Source organism: Polyodon spathula, chromosome 26 (genome assembly GCF_017654505.1).
Source record: "Polyodon spathula isolate WHYD16114869_AA chromosome 26, ASM1765450v1, whole genome shotgun sequence".
In the NCBI taxonomy this organism is placed as follows: Eukaryota; Metazoa; Chordata; class Actinopteri; order Acipenseriformes; family Polyodontidae; genus Polyodon; species Polyodon spathula.
This window is the reverse complement of record NC_054559.1, coordinates 5,398,456-5,404,872: the sequence shown is the minus strand read 5'-3', so window position 1 is coordinate 5,404,872 and position 6,417 is coordinate 5,398,456. Positions and strand designations below refer to the sequence as shown.

General features: G+C 35.6%; 1 long non-coding RNA gene across 2 annotated transcripts; it reads left to right on the top strand.

The window, feature by feature from the left end:
* Window positions 1-809: 809 nt before the first annotated feature.
* LOC121300678 lies at window positions 810-6,188 on the top strand. Of its 2 annotated transcripts, XR_005947555.1 has the most exons (6): window positions 813-1,021; window positions 1,623-1,700; window positions 1,897-2,006; window positions 2,107-2,295; window positions 2,379-2,471; window positions 2,571-6,188. It is a non-coding gene; the product is annotated as an uncharacterized LOC121300678 (long non-coding RNA). The 2 variants fall into 2 exon arrangements; XR_005947554.1 differs by having other exon boundaries at window positions 810-1,021; window positions 1,897-2,295.
* Window positions 6,189-6,417: the final 229 nt, after the last annotated feature.

The window sequence follows — 6,417 nt, the reverse complement described above, 5'->3', positions numbered from 1 at the left end:
TTATCTAAAAATGGCTTCCCCCCTTCTATCTGTCATGCGCTCGTCTGTAACTCAGATCAAAGGGTTTTTAAATTGTCCCAAGCAGGAAGCCGGGGTGGGTCCTGTAGATGCTACTCGCGCACATGTTGTGACTAGTTTGAAAAAAGTTGAAATATTAAACAAAAGTTTTTATGTGTAAAATTAGTATTTTTTAAGCTGGCTATTTATAACAGATCTGTGGCTGCGTTAAAAAGATGGGAAATTGTCCCTTTGAATAATCTACCAGGATACTGTTTTAGTTTACAAATTAATTCTTAAAACTGTGGGGTGTTTGGTATCGTTAAATAGCTTTTCTTATTATTTTTTTATAAAAAAGAAACTATTATAATGTATGGCCCACTACTTATATGGGTCTTGTAGATGCTACTCGCGCACATGTGACTAGTTTGAAAAAGTTGAAATGTTAAACTAAAGTTTTTATGCGTATATATAAAAATTTGTATTTTTTATTTGGTGCCTCATAGAAAAAATAAGCGGCTATTTATAACAGGTCATTAAACAACGTTTATTATTATTATTATTATTATTATTATTATTTATTATTATTATTATTATTATTATATTTTATGTTTGGTATCATTATAATGTATGGCTCACTTATATATATATATATATATATATATATATATATATATATATATATATATATATATAATAAATAAACACACATGCTTAAAACGAAGGCTTAATGTGTATTGTTTAAATACGCGCCAAGCAGGGGTCTGGCGGCTCGTGTAGACTGCAATCATGCATGGATTGACATCCTGATGCTGAAAACATATTCAGAGTAACAGATGTTATTCGCCCAGACATGTTTAAATTTACGTCTGTAACTTTTTTTTAAATTTTTATTTTATTGTCCCAAGCAGTCTGTAGGTGGATCTTAAGGCCCAACCCTGAACACATCCTTTATAAGCAGCGCGTTAAATCTGTCTAAACAGTACCGTCTTTTTCGTTTCAACAATGAGCAGCGCTTCAAGGGGTGAGTTTTTTTCTTGTAATAGCGGTATGGCTGCTTTTGACTTACGGACTTTGAAATGTGATTTATTTTAAGAAATGCTTAACTAATTTATAGAACGGTTTTGTTTTATAATTAATATAAACTACCCGCTGCATGATATTTATTTTTGGCTGTCTGAAGTATTGGAGGTTTTGTTAACTGTTTTGTTTATAAAAAAGGGTCTGTTTGTTTACGGTGTTTAGATATGCCATTGAGAGTATGGTTTAATACAAAAAAAGCTTTGTTAGGACCACTATTTTGAAAAACAAATGAAGTTTTTCTTGTAATATCGGTATGGCTGCTTTTGACTTACGGACTTTTGTTTGAAATGTGATTTATTTTAAGAATGCTTAAGTAATTTATATAACGGTTTTGTTTATAATTAATATAAATTACCCTATGTATGATTTTTATTTTAGGCTGAAATATTGGAGTTTTTGTTAACTGCTTTGTTTAGTTGATAACATGTTTACGTTGTTTAGATATGACATTGGGAGTTGTTTTGTATTATTTATTATTTGTATCTATTTACATGCTGTTTTGTTTATGCTCTGTTTTATTCTGTTGCTGTTTTATTTAATAGCGTCTGCGAACAATTTAGACACCCGATCAAATGACCCAAAGGATGTTTTAATTGTCCCATTTAGTGCCCCCTCTACAGGTCAGTCCTTTGACTATTTAAACACATGTATGTATCAGGGTTTTTTTTTTTGTTTTTTTTTGTAATTATTTATGTTAGCTAGTGTTAACGTTTAGACATTTTGTTCTTTTGGGTTGTTAATAGAATAATAAACATCAAAAAATGGTAAAAAGTACTAAATGTATTTTATTTATATGTATTTATTTTTTAATTCTAGATTATGGTCTAATGATGACCCAACTGATTCTTTAACTGGTGAGATCTCGGAAGCCCAATACACCCCGTCCCAAGTCGCAACTGCTACCGAGGAGATTTTAAACAATATAGGTTAGGCTCTGATCCGCATAGACACTCGTATACAAGAGTTCTCATTAGATGGCCGATTGCGTTTGATTAGGTAATTGTCATATCTTGTCTTTTTTAAAAGGCTTGAATGTCACGGCTCAAAATACTGAATACCTGATGACCTCTGAAGAAGAGGATGACTACATAAAGACTCTTGATTATGATATGTTTCCCTTTGATACTACCATTTCTTAATTAAACAATAAGCCCTCTATTCCTAATATACAAACAGTTAAGGCGCAAGTCCATCAACCCCAAGAAGGTCAGGCATGTAAGTTTGCGTTTATTTTTGTAATTATTTTTAAACACTTATAAATGTAAAAGGTATAACTTTTATACACGGTTCTTTTATAGATGATCGAGACATCAATGTAAATAGGTTCTGTAATCCTACTGCATTCTACACTCCTGAAGGCAGCTTCCCCATACCAGAAACCAGCGCTTTTGGTATGTTCTTATATACACACATACATTTATGGATGTTTTTAAATAAAGGTCTTTGGGGCATAAACTGTTGTTTTTTAATTGATTTATTTATTTTTACAGCCCCAAGGAAGAAACAGCGTCTGTTGGAAACGACATCCCCCACTTCTGCTGAGAGGGTTGTGAACAACAAGAGGGGCATTCACAGGAAGGATGATGTCAAGAGATATTTAAAGTATTCAGAGGAAATTAGTCCCCCCCCCAGATGTCTACATTATCCACTCAAACAGTTCCTATCTGTCTATCACTTAACCCTTCTTAAAGTATTGTTACAGCACGTTGGTGTTAACATAGAACAAACCCTTGCGGTTTTGAGGGCTGCTGGTATTTGAACTTTTTTTTTTTTTTTAAATGGATAAGTCAAAAAAGCATACCTGTAAGAAAAGGCATAGCGAAATTGATGTACCTGGAATAAATAATCTTAAAAAGATTCCTTCTAATACTAGCCTGCTTGTTTCTGGTAAATCCCCAGAGATCTCACTTAAAGACTCTAATGTAACAACTCCTGGACCAATGCCTCAACCCTTCACAACCACACCTCTGCCTCTAAGCAATAGTGAAAATTTGGATGCTCTAAATAACCTGTTAAATGATTTAAATCATGTTGTTTGTAATCTTGAGGTCCTAGAGGGCATGGTGTCAGATACGTGTAAAGCATTGACAAACCCTGTTCATGATAGGCTGTCCCAGAATCCTACTGAGGACCCTGAAAGGGTTACTAATTTTGATGTAAAGCATCAGATGATTAGTCTTGATAAGTCTTGCTCTGGATAATGCACTGCATGTGCTGTCTACTGAATCTATTGATGTTTCACAAAATGGAGGTGCTTTAATGGATCGGCTGTCTCCTCCCCCTAGTGATAGTGATGATGTTGTTGAACATTTAAACAATGTCCCTAGCAATAATGATTCTGGTCAACCAGGACCCTCAGGGTTACAACACCCTAGATTGCTTGTAATCCCCAGTGAAGGGTTTAATGACCCTGAAAGACCCAGTCCCTCAGGGTCTCAAGAGTCTACACAGCAATCTGTTGATGGGGATGTAGAGGCGGTAGATGATCAAAATATTGAAAATCCTCAAAAGGCGTTTTCAGCATACTTCTCAGTAATCAAAGAGCACTGCACGTTGTTGTGACACCTCTATAACATTCTCAAACACTGCATATACTATCATATTCATTGTGTTGGGGAGTGGCGCTGCAAGGCGCATATTTCCTGATTTTACTAACGAAAAATGATCACCCGATTCCTGGTCCGCATAGGGTGTATAACCCCTAGGATAATCAGTGCGATCAATAATTAGAGGTTTGTCTTTGAGATGTCTACCAGTGGCTTGAGTTAAATTGTAATATTCATGAACAGGGTTGTTTTCTACAGTATATGTAGGTTGAAAAGGTTTTGAGGGTATTTGTTCCCCATCAACATACAAAGCTATAAAGCAGGTATTAAAATGTTTAAAGTTAAAGGGATTTTTAGTATATGACCCACTAAAGGAATCATTATCTGTTAATCCTATAACCAAATTGACATTGGAACATATTTTCTTGATTACAGACTCAACTACCCCGAGGTGTACTATAAACCTTTACAGCAACTTTTTCAATGGGATACTTAGCATTTGAATTCATCAGCGCTTGCGCATGGCCTATTTTCACCTCCGGGGAAACTTTAACTTTTTTGACATAGAGAGACGCTTCTAAAATTTTAAGTTTGTAATGATCTACTCCGCAACCATTAGACAAAATCTATCACTTTTCCTAACCATTTTAATTTTAATATCAATACCATTTAACATGAGTTTTTCTTGGGGAAAAAAAATCTGCATGTAGGGGTCCTAAAAGCTCAAATATATGGCTTCTTCTAGTAAAAGCACGTCTTCTTTCTAAACCTGTATTGGCCCCTGCAGGGTCTGTTACATCCATGTTTCCCGGAGCATCTTTGAAAAACAATCTGGCCGTAAATTGAGACTCCAATGTATCTTTGCCATAGTTTAGTAGGACCTCAATAAGACTTCTGTAGGGATATGTATTACTGCTTTGACTAATCAGGCAGTCTCCTAAAGTTACATTGAATTGTGAAAACATCGTCGCTACGGGATAATTAATAACTCCCACCTGACTAGCATTGTCTATATCCGAGCCATTGTCCTTAGTAATTTTACATGAAAGCCTTAAAAGAGTATTATTCAAATCAAGGTAATCTTCACCATTTCCTGCTATATAAAAGTCGAGGGGCGCTGTGTCAGATAGAGCCAATAGCGGAGGTATTTCCATATAAATGCTTTTATCTATACTTGTTTGTGTATAGGGCACTGTAAATAAGTCCAGTTCGGATTTGACACATTCCTGAGACGGTGAACAAGAGCCATGATTTAAAAGATATTTCTAGTTTTTTTCTCTGCGTCTTTGGTTTATTACAGCTTTTTGAGAGGCTGTGAGCAAGTTCCCGGGGGATCACGTCGTTTTCTCCTACGTCCTCTTGACATAAACATTAAGCCTGATCCTGACTGGCTGGAGTCATGGTTATGAGGATTGGGGGGTGTCAGAACATTTGAAATCACATCTCTTGCAATATTTTTAGCGGCTGATTTAAAATGCGGTTTAGTTATTTCAAAACCACGTCTAAGTAAAGGTAGTGCTTTTCTGAAAAGCCCCCTAAAAATACCCCCAATACCGGCCCCATACATTACAGGGGCCCCACTAAATCCCAGCAGTCCATTTCCGGCTTGATTTTTGTAGTAGATTATATAAGGATTAAATCCACCATAAGGTCTCATGACATTCATTTTTCTTATGTATAAAAATGATGTTTAACAGGTCGAAAATGCAGCTTAACTACAACCTTCCCAAAGCGAAATGGTACCAGAGTGTTTTGATCTGTCTTAATTTGTATAGTTATAGTATCAAAACTGTACTTACTGATAGGCACATAATGAGGTCTGTCACAAGTTATTGTAACTATATTGGTCTTTGTTTCTTCAATAGGGATGCACCTTAGAAGAGAAACATAGCTATCTCCAACAGCCTGATGCGAAATGATGTCAGTGTATACATAGAAGGTATAAAACCCTACTCTGATGTCTGCAGGGTAGAGAGCCTTCTTATGGGGTCTTTGTATTTCAGGGTCGTAAAAACCCAAGATCTTTCCAAGTTGTCCGTCAGCATGAATCAAGCATTTGTTAGTGCTGATTATGTATACTTTCTTTCAACATTATTGTATATTAATTCTATATCAACTTTCTGGACCCTCAAAACAGTGTTCACAGCCCCTGTTAAGCCATTAACAGTCTCATAATAGCCAGCGGGAATGGCCAAATGGTGCATAACTTGAGAAGTCATGTTATGAATATAAAAGGTGTTGTCTGAGGGTCCTATGTTATTTCAAGTATGTTATTCCAAGAAATCTGCTTGACAGACCGGGTCATCTGTATATACACAGCTGAGAGTGAAAAATGGAGGCCTGTGTGTCTACAGAGAATAAAACAAGGAGATTTCTTTATTTATTTGTTTGTGTTACAGGTTGTACTGTCAGGTTCGGTACTGGTCAAAACAACCTATTTATTTATTGTACCTACACTCCACAGATAATAATTCATACAACAAGGCTATACACCTGTGCCTGAAACTGGGGAAGATACTGTATATGATGTGATTGTTTTCTGATATATATGCACTAGATAAAGACATTGATGTTAGTTTGAAGTGTGTCTGCTTTGAAATCTATCACACAAAAAAAAAAATTCTAAAAAGTGATATGCCTGCACAAGTATTATAATGTTATTATAATGCTGTGTGGCAATCTGGTAAGTGAATACAGGTGAGTACAGTGCAGAGCAGATTAATCACGCAGACAATTGCTTTCAGGTGCAAGGGTGTTTACTGAAATAATTACAATGTCCGGAGCCTTAAGG